The sequence below is a fragment of the Palaemon carinicauda genome, chromosome 38 (genome assembly GCF_036898095.1).
Source record: "Palaemon carinicauda isolate YSFRI2023 chromosome 38, ASM3689809v2, whole genome shotgun sequence".
In the NCBI taxonomy this organism is placed as follows: domain Eukaryota; kingdom Metazoa; phylum Arthropoda; class Malacostraca; order Decapoda; family Palaemonidae; genus Palaemon; species Palaemon carinicauda.
The window spans coordinates 4024887-4041762 of record NC_090762.1 but is presented as its reverse complement, the minus strand read 5'-3'; the positions used below and the strand labels follow the sequence as shown (position 1 = coordinate 4041762).

The window sequence follows — 16876 nt, the reverse complement described above, 5'->3', positions numbered from 1 at the left end:
CCACGTATAATTTGTCATTTACACTTGCATCTGGCAGGAATACTATGAGAGTATGTATATATATATCATATCTTTAATGTATATTGTACACATTTTGATGTATATGACTTCTGTCCATAATCTTAAACTGTAAGAAATGGTGAGAAAATCAAATGGTGCATTACAAAGTAAAAAAATTTTACTCTACATAATTTCCTTGGTATACATCTTTGTTCCAATGTGAAACAAACCTTCGTCATTTAATAGGGGCATACTCTAGCGTGAGCTGCAAATGGCCAATGAAGAATCATTGAGATTTTGGCGGCCTTCCTCCAACAGTATGAATGGTTGACAAGGTCTGACTCGGCCATGGGTAAGCCATTCTAACTGGCCGTTGTCCTCTTCAGACTTGTTTTCATCTGGCCTTTGAAAATTGTTTTCCCATGTCTTAATTGCTTTTAATCAGTTTTTCAGTATGTGTGAAGCAAATGACTAACGTATAAGTGTCCTGAGGTTGATGGACGTTGTTGTGGAATGTACAAGTTATGAGGATGTTGATCCTCATCCTTTGTGTCTGGTGTGCAGGGGCTATGCTGCTTGTCTGAATCTCCTTGTGTTGTGTAAGTAGTAGTTATCATCCCAATGGGAGAAATTTTCATGGAAGGAGGAAAAGAGCAAAGTGTGATCTTTCTCCATTATCTTTATTGAGGTCGGACAAGACGCTTAGGACAAAGGCCTCGGTCTTGTCTTCTAGCTCATATTTCCCTGCCTGCTCCTTCTTCATGAACTTTTCCCAAAGGGAGATGAGGAAGGATGACAACCAAGTGATGCCTGAGGTCTTCAACCCTTCTGTTGCCATTATTAAACAGATGAGCCTATGCTTGAGGTTGATCTTCAAGCTACATCTTAGTCAGTCATTGAGCATGCTCCAACTGAAGCTCGCCATTCTTTAGTTGAGAAGCACCCTATTGTGCCTATGCTTTCCCCTCTTGCGAGCCGTCTGGATGCCTATGACCAAATGTTTGTATCCAACTATGGAACTTAAGGCGAATTCTCAGGCTACAGCTCGCGATCCTCACCAGTTCATTATGCGAGTCACTCGCTAAAACATTACCACTCATTGGAATGCTCGCCATTGTAAAAGCTTCTTTGGATAAGTCCATACCGAGGCTGGATGAACCTCGTAGGGTACATAGAGCAGAGCTCCAACAAAGAGAAAGTGAAAATAAATCTCGGGGACAAGAACACTCTTCTTGCAGGTTCCTTGTGTTGGTGAGTAACATGTCTCTCAACACTAGAGCAGGTATGCCTGCTCAATCTCTATTGAGCGAGCGCTTGCTCACCAGTTGCGCCTTAAGACCATCCCCCTGAAAGAGTAGAGGAAAACAGTGGCAAGAATACATTCTCTTTCATGGAAGGAAGACATACTGTACTATACTACATTTCGATATTACGAGCACTCAAGAGTTTTACCTATCAGAGCGCAGGTTTTGGACTCTTAATGAACGTGCACAAACTTACGAAGTGACGGGTAATGTTGTCATGTCTCCCGAGCACAAGAATCCCCAGGAGAGGAAGAAGAGATTCAGAATTTTGTAAGAGAAGTACACAGGTGTGTCATGGCCTTTGAGCATTGATTCCTTATGACAAAAACTTTGTGTCAAGAGGTCTCTGCTTGATCCTCTGGGACTGATGTAAGCAGTTTTCTGGGCTATACCCCAGCTAAGTATACTAGTTTGGCTTCTAAAGCAGCAAAGAGCAGTCCTTAGCATCGGACAGAAACCAACTTATGTCAGATGTTAAGTTGTTGAAGTGTCAGAGTGGTAAAGCAGAAAATCTAAGTGATAAAGTGATAAGTGCGCAAAATGTGTTTAGTGTTGCGACCAAGGGTTCGTCTGTTCGTGCTTGTCGCTCCCCTAGTCCGAGACTTCTTTCAGGCTCCCCTGCACCAGGGAGAAGTAATGTCGTAGGACTTAAGGGGGCGAGAGGTGTAAACCAGCGCACAGACGTTCCCTCTTTGGTATCAGACGTTTCTCGTCAAGAACGTCCTTACCATAAGACGGGTGAGACTAAGTTCTCCTCGTCCTCCGAAGACTTATCGCATAAGAAACCTTGGCGCAAGGTATCTAGGCCCTTAAAGCGCAAGTCAGTCCCTTCAGGACAGGTCCAGCGTCCTGGCTGTAGCCATTGGGGCAGCTCTGACCACTTGCAGTCATCGGATGACTGTTCGCCTGTTAAGCGAAAGCGTAACACGGAGTCCGAGGGTCTCGGTAGAGGCAATGTTTTGCCAGCGCAGACGTTACCGACGTGACGGCCCGTTCCGACTCCCGTTGACCCGAAGTCGGTTGTCCTGCGGGACATGCAGTCTAAGCTTGCCTCCCTTATGGAAGATTATGACCATGAACAGGTTCATGATGATCCTTTGCTTGCGGTTCGCCAGTGCGCTGAACGTGACTCTGGCCTTCAGCCGCCTAAATGAGTGTTTTCTCGTCCGTTTGACGTTAGTGCTAACGTTTCTAGTGCTTTGAAACGCGTTGCTAGTCGTGTTCCTCGTCATTCACGTCAGTCACGTGACGTGGAACCCCCTTTGCTACAGTCTCGGACTGATGTTCTGCAGCTGCCACCGCAGCCCCGCACTGACGTTCGCCGACCGACTCCGTTGCCTCGACGTGACGTTGAGCGTCTGTCACCGCAGTCGGAAGTTGTTTTGCCTGCTCAGACCCTGCAGTCAATGCAGTCTCGACGTGATGTCGAACGACAATCAACTTCAGCTGTTGTTGTTTGTCAGTCACAAGACTTTCAGTCCTTACAGCAGCGGCGTGACGTCGTTTCCTCAGCTGCTGCTGCTGCTCCGTTGCTTGTTGACATTGCCTGTCAAGCGTTGCCTCCTCGGCATGTCTCTCCGTATCATGAGACTCGGCAGTTGTCGGATGAAGTTCCGTCGGATGAGGAAGTCGCTGACCCCCTTCCAACTGATATGCCTTTGGGGACTTTTTCAGATGGAGAGGAGCCTAAAGTTGCTCAGCCCTCTCTTGATTTTAAAAAGATCATGCTGATTTTTAAGGAACTGTTTCCTGACCATTTTGTGACTGCTGCTCCTCGTTCGCCTCCATCAGAGTTTACGCTGGGCCTAGCTGCTTCGACGCCGTCGTTTACTAAGCTAGTGCTCTCTCGCTCTTCTAAGAGAGCTTTGCGTTTACTAGGCGACTGGTTGATCACCAGGAGGAGTTTGGGGAAGACAGCCTTTGCTTTTCCCCCTTTTAAACTGGCTTCTAGAGCGAGCGTCTGGTATGACACGGGAGAAGTTCTCGGCTTGGGAGTACCTGCCTCTGCCCAGGGAGACTTCTCAAGCCCCGTAGACTCTCCCCGTCGTCTGGCCATGAGACGCTCAAAAGTTTGCTGGTCCTCTTCGGACCTTGATCATCTCCTCAAAGGGGTTTATAGGGCCTTTGAAGTTTTTAACTTCTTGGATTGGTCGCTGGGAGCCTTGAGCAGGAAGATCTCTTCGGCCGACCGTGATGTATCTGTGCAAATTATGTCCTGCATGGACAAAGCTATCCGTGATGGCTCTAATGAACTCGCTGCTACGTTTAAGGCAGGAGTCCTTAAGAAGAGGGAGACTCTTTGTTCCTTCCTGTCTGCAGGAGTAACTCCCTGTCAAAGGTCAGAGCTACTCTTTGCGCCGTTGTCGTCTGCCTTGTTCCCACAGCAGTTGATTAAGGATATCGCAGCGTCTCTGGTACAAAAGGATACCCATGACTTGATGGCTACGTCAGCGCGTAAGGCTGCTCCTTCATCATCTTATGTCGTTAGACCTAAGTTCGATACTCCAGCGACGAGATTTATCCCGCCCTTTCGTGGCAGAGCTCCCAGTAAGGGAGGCGTTCGTGCCGATAGTAAGAGAGGTAAGAGGAGAGGATCTAAGTCCTCCCGTGGCAGAGTCTGACTGCCCACGTCCTCAGACAGCGGTAGGGGCCAGACTGAACAACTTCTGGCAGGCCTGGGAGAAGAGGGGTGCAGACCGGGAGTCTGTTTTGTTGCTAAAGGAGGGGTACAAAATACCTTTTGTACGGAGACCTCCTCTAGTAAAAGTCCCTATAGACCTCTCTCCCAGGTATCGAGAGGAGTCAAAGAGACAGGCATTACATCTGCAGGTGTCTCAGTTGCTAGAGAAGGGTGCGGTGGTGAAAGTCTCGGACCTTCAATCACCGGGGTTTTACAACCGTCTTCCTAGTTCCAAAGCATACAGGAGGTTGGAGGCCGGTGCTGGATGTCAGTGCTCTCAACGTTTTTGTTGTCAAAACAAAATTTACGATGGAGATCACCAAATCCGTTCTAGCAGCAGTCCGAGAGGGAGACTGGATGGTCTCTCTCGACCTGCAGGATGCATACTTCCACATTCCTATACACCCGGATTCTCAACCGTATCTGAGGTTTGTATACAGGAATGTGGTGTACCAATTCCGAGCACTGTGCTTCGGCCTCAGCCCTGCTCCTCTTGTTTTTACGAGGCTCATGAGAAATGTAGCAAAATTTCTACATTTGTCGGGGATTCGAGCCTCCCTGTACCTGGACGACTGGCTGCTCAGAGCGTCGTCCCGGCAGGACCTTCAATGGACGTTGGATCTTGCAAAGGAGTTGGGCCTGTTGGTGAACATAGAGAAGTCTCAGCTGACTCCCTCCCAAACCATTCTCTATTTGGGGATGGAGATACAGAGTCTAGCTTTTCGGGCTTTTCTGTCTGCCACCAGGATAGAGCAAGCTTTGCTCAAAGTCTGCCTCATGCTAAAGAAAGACCATTGCTCTGTGAGAAGTTGGATGAGCCTCCTAGGGATGCTATCATCCCTGGAACAGTTTATCTCTCTAGGGAGACTTCACCTTCGCCCTCTCCAGTTCCATTTAGACTCCCATTGGAACAAGAACAAAGCTTTGGAGGCGGTCTCGATCCCGATCTCCGAACCAGTCAAGACTTGCCTGAGCTGGTGGGACAGCAATATATGTCTTCGAGAGGGTCTGTCCCTGGCAGTCAAGAACCCAAACCACGTGTTATTTTCAGACGCGTCGGATTTGGGTTGGGGAGCGACTCTGGACGGTCTGAAATGTTCGGGTCTTTGGACGACAGATCAGAGGAGCCTTCACATCAACTGCAAGGAGCTGTTGGCTGTTCACTTGGCCCTGACGAGTTTCGAGAGTCTACTTCGAAACAAGGTGGTAGAAGTGAATGCGGACAACACCACAGCCTTGGCGTACATCTCCAAGCAAGGAGGCACTCACTCCCACGCTCTGTTCGTCATCGCAAGGGACCTCCTCATCTGGTCAAAAGATCGAGGCATCTCACTGTTGACGAGGTTCGTCCAAGGGAAATTGAACGTCTTGGCGGACTGTCTCAGTCGGAGAGGTCAGGTGATCCCTACAGAATGGACCCTCCACAAGGATGTGTGCAAAAGTCTTTGGATGACTTTGGGTCAGCCCACCATAGACCTCTTTGCAACCTCGCTGACCAAAAGGCTCCCGACCTATTGCTCTCCAGTCCCAGATCCAGAGGCGGCCCACATAGATGCTTTTCTGTTGGACTGGTCTCACATGGACGCTTACGCATTTCCGCCGTTCAAGATCATCAACAAGGTGTTGCAGAAGTTCACCTCTCACGAAGGGACAAGGTTGACGTTGGTTGCTCCCCTCTGGCCCGCGAGAGAGTGGTTCACAGAGGTACTTCTTTGGCTGGTAGACGTCCCAAGGAGTCTGCCCTTACGGATGGATCTCTTACGGCAGCCTCACGTAAGGAGTCTTCATCAAAGCCTCCCCGCGCTTCGTCTGACTGCCTTCAGACTTTCGAAAGACTCTCAAGAGCTCGAGGATTTTTGAAGGAGGCAGCCAGAGCGATTGCGAGGGCTAGGAGATCATCTACTATCAAGGTCTACCAGTCGAAGTGGGAGGTCTTACGAGAGTGGTGCAAGTCCTCCTCTTCCAGTACCTCTGTAGCCCAAATTGCGGACTTTCTCCTGCATCTGAGAAATGTTCGCTCCCTCTCTGCTCCCACTATTAAAGGCTACAGGAGCATGTTGGCGTCTGTTTTCAGACATAGAGGCTTGGATCTGTCAAATAACAAAGATCTCCAAGACCTCCTTAAGTTTTTCGAGACCTCTAAGGAGCGTCGTATGTCAACTCCTGCTTGGAACTTAGACGTGGTCCTACAGTTCCTAATGTCAGACAGGTTTGAGCCATTACATTCAGCCTCCCTGAAGGATCTCACCCTCAAGACACTTTTTTTGGTGAGCTTGGCTTCGGCTAAAAGGGTCAGTGAGATCCATGCTTTTAGTAAGAACATCGGCTTCTCTACGAATAAAGCTATATGTTCTCTTCAACTTGGTTTTTTGGCCAAGAACGAACTGCCGTCTCGTCCTTGGCCTAAATCTTTTGAAATACCTAGTCTGTCAGAAATCGTAGGTAATGAAGTTGAAAGAGTGCTGTGCCCCATTAGACCTCTTAAGTTTTACTTAGCTCGAACTAAACCAATACGAGGTGGTTCTGAGGCCTTATGGTGCTCCGTTAAGAAGCCCTCATTGCCCATGTCTAAAAATGCGTTATCGTACTTTATTAGACTTTTAATCCGGGAGGCACATTCTCATTTAAATGAGAAAGATCATTGTTTGCTTAAGGTCAAGACGCACGAAGTGAGAGCAATAGCAACTTCGGTGGCTTTTAAGCAAAACAGATCTCTTCGAAGTATTATGGACGCGACCTTTTGGAGGAGCAAGTCAGTGTTCGCTTCATTTTACTTAAAAGACGTCCAGACTCTTTATGAGGACTGCTACACCCTGGGTCCATTCGTTGCAGCGAGTGCAGTAGTGGGTGAGGGTTCTACCACTACATTCCCTTAATCCCAATATCCTTTTAATCTTCTCTTGAAATGTTTTTTAATCTTGTCTTGGGTTGTACAGAAGACTAGGAAGTCTTTCTCAATCTTTTTTGATTTGGCGGGTGGTCAAATGTTGTTTCTTGAGAGTGCCCAGATTAAGGGTATTGATGAGGTCCTGTTATAGGGGTGTTCGCCCTGGATATAACAGCTCCTGGGAGTCTTTCAGCATCCTGAGAGGATGGCTGGGCTTCGTGAGGAAAGCGGACTAATGAGGCAGAGTAATCGTCAGAGTCAGCTTCCTTACCAGGTACCTATACTTAAGTTGGTTTTTTATGAAATATTTGTCAAAAAACTCTTGAGCATATACGCCTTTACTGTATTAATACTGGTCTCTACCCACCACCATGGGTGTGAATCAGCTATTATATATTCACCGGCTAAGTTTAATATTTAAAAATGATATTTTCCTTTTAAAATAAATTTTTGAATATACTTACCCGGTGAATATCTGAGATTAAAGGCCCTCCCTTCCTCCCCGATAAAGACCCAGCGGACTGAGAAGAACTGGAGTGGTTGACAAGTATATGCGGTATCTGGCCGATAGTCGGCGCTGGTGGGCACACCCGCAACCTTCATGGCGATCGCTCGCGAGTTTTTGGAATCTGCCGGGCCGTCGGAGACGTCAGCTATTATATATTCACCGGGTAAGTATATTCAAAAATTTATTTTATAAGGAAAATATCATTTTGTGTTTTTTCTAAGGGTAGGAACCACTGGGCTCGCTAACACTGGACACTTGAGACATGCAAATGCACAAGGGGTACCAGGAGAGAAGTAGCCTTCGCTATCAACTTCCTTAGCAAAGTCATGGAGAGTCTACCTGAAAGGCTTAAGGAAGTCTTGGACTTTCTTAGGTCAGACTTCGTTGCCAGAAGTATGCACAGTCTTGAAAGAAGGACATCCAGCCTCTGAAGTTGAGCAGCAAACACTAGGAGTTCCCTACGCACCAGCAAAACCTGAAGAGCCTGCCAATGTAGATCAGAATCCTTCAGACCCTTGGGACCAATTGAGGGGTGTATCCACAGGAAAAGCAGCAACAGTCACACTACCCAAGGAGAAAGAAGCCATGAAAGACTTCACAAGAGTCATCTTGGGCATTACCCAGTCCAGCTCTGATGAACATTTCACCTGCTTCTTCCTGTTCAAGGCGTACACTTAAACCCCCACCCACTGAAGGCCATGATCTACATTCAGCACATAGGGATGCCTGTGAACAGCCATGCCCCATACAAGATGTACAGAGGGAGTGTTGATCTACAATCGCCTGTGCCACAAACTGATTTCAGCATCCATCTTTCCCACGGTAAACACACTTATTTTTTCTTCCATTCTATCACTAACAACCATTCACTTCCTGTAAAAGAGAGAGAAATTTAATAAGTTTGACAGGAGTCATCTTTACATCTGTAAAAGACAGCGGCGAAACAAAAGTGAGGTCTCTCCTACTGGAAAGGGACTGGGGCTCTTCGACCCACACCTTTGCCAGCTGGATAACCGCTTTATCCAACTTTAACTACCGATTAATTGCATCGAAAGTCTCCCTTATTAAAAGACGAGGCTTTGTATGCTATGTAGAAACAAATAAAATATTCTGTAATGTGTCAAAAAATGTGTATAAATTGCATTACGTTTGTAAAACACATAATGCACACACCTGTAAATTCCAAGTGGTTTTTTTCATATGACATTAAATATTGAAAATGTCATAAGGGAGAAAAGGAACGAAGACCAATAATAAAATCTAAATTCTAGATGCAGGTAAGAAAGCAGTAATATAACCTTACTTGAGTAACAGTTCTCGACCACCTGAAATTACTGGTTCTTTAGTTTTTATATAAAAAATAGGTAGTCCGATTATTCTGCCGTATCATTATGATGTTCTGAATAAATCTCGGATGATCAACACACTAACTACCAAAGAAATGAGCCCTAGTATGGCAGAGGTTAGTATTTTTTTACAGTCTCAGATAAAAATAACTTTTATTATAACAACAAAATTAGTACCACAGATATCTTTGAACTAAATTCTTAAAACATATAAGATCATATTAACCAAAGAATCCTTGTTTAAGATATAAACATAGCAAAATAGCTGATACTTTTAGCTAGAATTACTACTATACACAAAAATTTTCATACCAATCCATTACAAACCATGATCTGATCTTGGGCTCCTTCCACATGACTGAACAGTTCGGTAAACTTAGTTTTTCATCAAACCAAGTTCCGTAAAGGTTTTTATGCTAGCATCCAAACGATGGCAGTTGAGCAGTGAAAGCCTGGTGATGATGACAAAAAAAAATTGGTGTAAGAGTAACGAGAAAATAAAAGTCGTACATGCAAAAAGATAATTCTCTTAAATATTATTATTGGTGTGCTAAAAAAAAAAGGAAAGAAATTAGGTGCAAAGTGTGTTTGCAAAGGCAACAAAATTTGTTATGTCATGTTACAATACTACGGGAGTTGTAAAGTGAAACGGAACTATATTTCATAAATTACATGATAATGGATACAAATACATTTTATACATCTTATCTCGAAACTGGAACCTACAATCACCAAACAGGATATGAATTGAGGCAAGGTTTTTTGTGTTGAAGCACTATTAGAGGCAACATTACTTCATCTGTCAACAGGATGCAACTATAAAGAACTTCATTACATATTATAAGGATTTCAAAGCAGAGTTTGTGTAAAATTATACCCAAACCTAATAGAGATATATGAAGTCCTACGAAGAAAGATTTCTTTGACTTGTTCATTTGCCGCATTTCTCGTCTTATGTTAATACGGAGAAGTGCTAGTTTACGCTTCACCTCTTCTTCAATACCATAATTAATATTAAAGATCCAAGTTATTTTATAAATTGCTGCAACTAGTGCATCACTCTATAAACACTGGCTCTAACATCCCAAAGGTTGAAAGATGGAGTTTTTATGATAAAACAAAGTTTTATGAATACTTACCTGGCAGTTATATATATATAGCTGAGTCTCTGACTGCGGCAGAATTTAATCGAAAATCGCGGCAACCGCCTTGTGGTGGTTGTGTGGTTAGATGGTTAACAACCCTTACAGGGTGGTACTTGGAATCATTCCCGTTTTCCGTTCCTCAGATTATCTTTGCCCGACCTGTCTCCTGAGGGGATGTGGGTGGGCTTTAAAATATATATATAACTGCCAGGTAAGTATTCATAAAACTTTGTTTTATCATAAAAACTCCATTTTTATGAATAGAACTTACCTGGCAGTTATATATATATAGCTGATTCACACATTTGGAGGAGGGAAACAGACAGAAAAACATAGTTGGGGAAACAACAAAAGAGTTGTAGGAGAACAAACACCTTGATTCCTTACCTGCTAAGGTAGCTGACTTCAAAGGTAACTGCCTCTAGAGTCGCTTTCCCTTAGGAGTGTTCAGCCAGGAGTAGACCTGCTATGCTGCAAACAACTCAATCGAGTCTGTCAAAGGGGTAGGACCAACAACTTGACTAGACTTCAGAAAACTACCATCCCATATAAAAAAACCTGCAACCTTACTAAAGCTAACCATCTAACCTTGCAGAAATAGATATAAACTATCTATCTGGACTGAGGGAACCGTACCACAAGACGAGGACCTCAGACAACCATAAAAAACACAATCCCATATACAAGTACATAAACTAAGGTTGAGTGGGGGTAGTAACTCCTTTGCCTAATACAGAAGCCGCAGCTACGTATGGGCCCAAGGTATAACACTTGTCATAGTCCACTCTTACCTCTCTGAGGTAATGAGAAGCGAAGACAGAGTTGCTCCTCCAGAACGTTGCGTCCATGATCTGCTTAACTGACATATTTTTCCGGTATGCCAGCGAAGCAGCAATGGCCCTTACTTCGTGACCCCGTACTTTTAACAGGGCGAAGTTTTCTTCCTCACAAAAGAGGTGGGCTTCCCTAATAGTTTCCCTCAGGAAAAAGGACAAAGTGTTCTTTGACAGGGGTTTTTGAGGATCCTTCACCAAACGCCATAAGGAGTTGGAAGCACCCCTCACGCTCTTAGTGTGGGCCAAATAAGCCTTGAGAGCCCTAACCGGGCAGAGGAGGCTTTCCTGTTCCTGACCTACTAGATTCGTGAGGTTAGGGACTTCAAAAGTCCTGGGCCAGGGTTTCGAAGGGTTCTCATTCTTGGCGAGAAAGTCGAACCTCAAGGCACAAACCGCTCCATTTAGGGTGAAGCCTACACGCTTCTCGATTGCCTGGACCTCGCTGATCCTCCTGGCAGTCGCTAGAGACAAAAGGAGGAGGGTTTTCTTAGTCACATCTCGCAGAGAAGCTTGCGAGATAGGCTCAAACTTCCTGGAGCACAAAAACTTAAGCACCACATCCAGGTTCCAAGAAGGGGGTCTTAAGTGCACCTGCTTCGTTGTCTCAAGACCTAATGAGGTCCTGCAAGTCCTTATTCTGAGATAACTCTAAGCCTCTATGCCTAAAGATGGTTGAGAGCATGCTCCTGTATCCTTTAATGGTAGATACAGCCAGCTTAGCATCCTGCCTGAGGTACAAAAGAAAGTCTGCAATCTGGCTTAGAGAGGTAGAGGACGAGGAAACCTTGCGCCTCCTGCACCAAGCTCTAAAGGTCGTCTCCCACTTAGACTGGTAGACTCTTTGTGAAGAGATCCTCCTTGCCCTGGTAATAGCTTTCGCTGCTTGTGCCGAAAAGCCTCGAGATCTAACGAGCTTCTCGACAGTCTGAAGGCAGTCAGATTGAGAGCGAGGGGGTTTTGGTGAAATCTCTCGAAGTGGGGTTGTCTGAGAAGATCTGGACTTGCCGGGAGTCTTCTTGGAAAGTCCATCAGCAACCCTACCACTTCGGTGAACCATTCCCTCGCAGGCCAGAATGGAGCCACTAGGATCATTCGTCCCGAATCGAGGAGACCGAATTTCCTGACAACCAGATTGATGATCTTGAACGGGGGAAAGGCATACATGTCCAGCCCCGTCCAATCCATCAAGAAGGCGTCCACTGCAACAGCTTCCTCGTCCGGGACTAGGGAGCAGTAGTTGGGGATCCTCTTGTTTAGACCAGAGGCGAAAAGGTCTATTACTGGTCTGCCCCACAACTTCCAGAGGCTCAGACATCCATGTGGGTTGAGAGTCCACTCTGTAGGAAGGACTTGTCCCCTCCTGCTGAGCATGTCTGCCCTTGAACAAACCTTGTCAACAGCTGGGTCTCGTTCTCGTTCGCCCAGAGGAGAAGCTCTCTTGCAGTTGAGAACAGAGAGAGGGAGTGAGTTCCCCCTTGCTTCCTTATGTACGCGAGAGCTGTGGTGTTGTCGAAATTGATCTCCACAGTCTTTCCCGACACTGAGGTTTTGAAGGCCTTGAGCCCTAACAAAATGGCCATCAATTCCTTCCTGTTGATATGCCAACTGACCTGACTCCCTTCCCAAATACCTGAGACCTCTTTGTTCCCTAGTGTTGCTCCCCAGCCTGACTCGGACGCGTCTGAGAATAACACTAGGTCGGGGTTCTTCTTGAACAAGGAGATCCCTTTTCCCAACAGAGCTGGGTCCAGCCACCACGTTAAAAGATCCTTGATCTCTGTCGGAATGGGAAAAGAAAAAGTGTCCTCCTGGATCTTTCTGTTCCAAACCTTTGCGAGGAAGTGTTGCAGAGGCCTTAGGTGCAGTCTCCCCAAAGGGACAAACTGCTCCAGGGAGGATAAAGTTCCCAGCAGACTCATCCACTCCTTCGCTGAGCATTCCTGCTTCCTCAAAAAGTCTTTGACTTTGTCCAGGCACCTGGTCTGCCTCTCCTGGGAGGGAGAAGCCTGAAAAAGAACTGAATTCAGAACTATCCCCAAATAGAGAATAGTCTGATTCGGCTCGGTCTGAGACTTCCCCCAGTTGACGATGAGTCCCAGGTCCTGAGTGATCGTATAAGTTTTCATTAGGTCCTCCAGACATTTCTCTTTTGACTGTGACCGGATCAGCCAGTCGTCTAGATAGAAGGAGACCCTTATCCCCTCCTGGTGTAACCAGCCTGCCACATTCGCCATTAGTCTGGTGAAAACTTGGGGAGCTGTGCTGAGACCGAAGCAAAGTGCCCTGAACTGGAAGCACTTGCCCTGGAACACAAACCTCAGATATCTCCTCGAAAACGGATGAATGGGGACGTGAAAATAAGCGTCCTGCAGGTCGAGAGAAACCATCCAGTCTCCTGGACGAACTGCAGCCAGCACTGACTGAGTCGTCTCCATGGAGAACTTTGTTTTCTCCACGAAGGCGTTCAGAGAGCTGACATCTAGGACTGGTCTCCATCCACCCGAGTTCTTGGGAACCAGAAACAGGCGATTGTAAAAGCCTGGGGAGGCGAAGTCTTGAACTGGCTCTATCGCTCCCTTGACCAACATCTGGTCGACTAGCTCAAGAAGAGCCTCTCGTTTCCCCGCGTCGGTATACTGAGCCACTAAGGCTAGGGGAGAGTCTGAGAGAGGTGGTTTCTTTAAAAAGGGGATCTTGTAACCTTCCTTGACGACTGAGAGGGACCAGGTGTCCGCCCCTCTCCTTTTCCAAGACTGCCAAAAACGAGACAGTCTTGCCCCTACTGGTGTCTGGAGGACTTCCATCTCATTTTTTGGACCGGGGCCTAAACGCACCCCTGCTGGTCCTTGGCCCTGACTCTTGTCTTCTCCCCCTAAAATCCGCTCTCGAGGAGATCTGCCCCGAAAGGGCTGTTGAAACTTCTTCTCCTCCTTCTTCAGAGGAGCAGGAGCAACAGGTAAGGTCTTTCTAGCCGACCGAGACAAAAGGTCCTGAGTTGCCTTCTGAGCCAGAGAAAGGGAGATATCTCTGACTAGAGCTTCAGGAAAAAGATGACGTGAAAACGGGGTGTAAAGTAGCTCCGACTTCTGGGCAACAGTCACAGATCTAGAGGTGAAGGAGCACAAAAGGGCCCTCTTCTTTAAGACCCCTGCTGAGAAAAGGGAAGCCAATTCATTAGCTCCATCCCTTAGAGCTTTGTCCATGCAGGACATGATACTCATCAGGTCCTTCGTGTCCTCCAGGAGTTCAGACCTCCTGGCCAGAGTCCCGAGAGACCAGTCCAGGAAGCTGAAAACCTCGAAAACCCTGAAAATTCCCTTGACGAGGTGATCAAACTCCGACATGGACCACATCACCTTGGCAGAGTTTAAAGCATGCCTTCTTACCGAGTCCACAAGAGCCGAGAATTCACCTTGGGAGGAGGAAGGCACTCCTAACCCCAAAGGTTCCCCTGTCTCATACCACATACCGGCCTTGGAAGCGAGCCGAGACGGTGGAAAAGAAAAGGTGGTCTTGACAGCTTGTCTCCGTTCCTTCATCCAATCATCCACTTTAGCGAGAGCTTTCCTGGCCGAAATTGAAAGTTTCATTTTGATGAAGGCCGAAGACTTAGAAGCTTTCTTCCTGGTAAATTGAGACTGAGGAGAACGAGGGGCCAAAGGTTGAAATTCCTCCCCATAAAGTTCCAAAAGAGAGCGAGAAAGAACCTTGTAATCACTAGAAGAGTCGGCAGGTTTTTCTTCCTCTTCCGAAATATCTTCGAGGTCCTGCTCAAGGATAACATCCCGAAGAGTTGGGCTGCCAGCAGTCTGGCAGCGAGAGCTGTTTGAATCCTGGCGCCGAGCGCCGCTAACATCCAGTCGGCGAGAAGCGGTATCGTCACGATGACGAGAGGCAGTATCGTCACGATGACGAGAAACGGAAGCGTCCTGAAGATGCAGGCCGCCTTCGCCTTGAAAATGCAGACTGCATTCATCCTGTTTCCTAAGAAACAAGGCAGTAACGTCCAGGCGTTTCGAAAGGGAAACGGAATCGTCACGGCGCCGAGAACGAGAGGCAGTATCGTCCTGGCGCCGGGAGAGGGGGGAAGGAAATTCCTGGCAGCGTGCCGATGAAGAGGGTGTGCGTTGTCGTACGGCCGACGAAGTGCGCAGAGGTTTCTTGGGAGAGATACTAAAATCTCTATTAGAAGAAGATCTCTTAACAGGCAAAGAGACGTCCTTACGTCTGACGGACTGAGAAGGGTGGCTGAAAGCTTTAACTAACGATGAAAGTTGTTCCTGCATAACAACCATGAAAGCTTTAGCAACCTCCGCTGGCTCTCGCGGTGCCGAAGACGGCAGTTGTTGTACGGCTTGACTGGGAACGCTGGCAGAAGAAGTAGGGAGTCTAGCAGGATTAACTGGGCTAAGGACTCTCTGTTTCGCCCTTTTAACAGGAACATCGAAATCGTCTTCCGAAGGATCAGGGTCTCTGCTACTCGAACCGGGAGAGGGAGAGCGAGACTGCACGTCCCGGTTCCACCCTCTCTTCATTGGTCTTGATTCGTAACGCCAATTACGTCTGGGAGAACGATCAGGCGAAGACACAAACGTATCCGACACGCCTTTCCTACGGCGGTCAAGAGCAGCCTGGGAGATCGCAACAGGACTGTCTGAGGTGACGACTGACCGAGGATAAGCACCTCTCACCCCCTTTCGGCTTTCGACGTACTGTACCTTCTCCCTTGGTCCTGGGAGCTTGGTAGAGGTCTAGACCTAGGGGTATGACAGTCGCCACCTCCACTGCAGTTTCACAAGCACTAATTTCACCTACACCCTTACCTTTAAAGGCCTCCAATTCAGCAGCTAATTTAGCATACCCAGGGTCATCCGTAGGCACAGATCCTGTAGAAGGGGCAGGAGTCACTACATTTGGGAAAGGAATACCTTCCAAAGGGGTTACAAGCAAAGGGTCAATAGATAAATCTAAGCTAGGCTCACTAGCAGACTTTGACTTTGATTTAGCTCTTCTAACTCTATGAATCTCAAGTTTGCGCACATAGCGCTTCATAGCTAACCAACCATCATCACTTAAAACCTCGCATTCCTTGCACTTATTATCTAAAGCACATTCAAACCCCCTGCAACCCATACAGATAGTGTGAGGGTCAACCGAAACTTTCGGCAACCTCATCTTGCAGATATCATTCGCACAAACACGATAATGAATTTTCTCACTCATGATAATAAAGGAAAAGACAAAAAAAAACAAAAAACAACACGATTGCCAAATCCCAACACAGTGTACTTCACCAAAAACGAAGTCCAAAAAGGCGATGGAGGGAAAGCGATCCGAAAAAACTCTGAAAGGCGGACCAACGATGTTGTCGATCCGGCCGGCAGAGATAATCTGAGGAACGGAAAACGGGAATGATTCCAAGTACCACCCTGTAAGGGTTGTTAACCATCTAATCACACAACCACCACAAAGCAGTTGCCGCGATTTTCGATTAAATTCTGCCGCAGTTGGAGACTCAGCTATATATATATATAACTGCCAGGTAAGTTCTATTCATAAAATGTGTAGTTTATACAACTATTAAGTTTAATGGTGCCTAACGGCGCCAATAAAACTTAAGACGTTTAAACTTTAATGTAAAAGATACATAAATGGTTTATCATTGCCATTGATGACAAACCTAACTACGTACATCACGCAATGACATCTCCCCCAGTTTTTAACCACTAAAACGAGCACATCTCGTTACTTCGGTAATCATACGAAAAAAAAATATACCAAACTATGTACGCTGCTTCTACATTTCTGACGTCACCTCAAACAAAGCTCATCATATGGACGGAGCCTCAATAAGCAAATGTGATACAATTTTCAACTACAGTATCAAATTTTTCCATAGTAGGCAAACTGAAAAACTTACCGTAACAAAATATCTTGAACTTATTTTAAAAAAGAAGATTCTTGAGTTTGTAAGATTTTAATTAACAAAGAATGGAGGGCTGTTGCTGTATTTTTTCTTCTGGGCTTTGAGTAATGGTGGACATCCTGCGGATGGGATGCACATTCCTCGACAAGGGGCAACAAAGTCGGATATTCTGTAGCCACCCAATCAGGAGGGCTGTGCAGTAAGCCTTCTGGGATATCTACAGAAAAAGAGGATGAAGACAGCA

General features: G+C 46.4%; 1 long non-coding RNA gene across 1 annotated transcript; it reads right to left on the bottom strand.

Annotated features, from left to right (window-relative positions):
* Window positions 1-8866: 8866 nt before the first annotated feature.
* On the bottom strand, window positions 8867-16876 carry LOC137630075 (uncharacterized). The gene is made up of 2 exons (XR_011041634.1): window positions 16627-16876; window positions 8867-9177 (listed from the first exon to the last, which is right to left on the bottom strand). It is a non-coding gene; the product is annotated as an uncharacterized lncRNA (long non-coding RNA).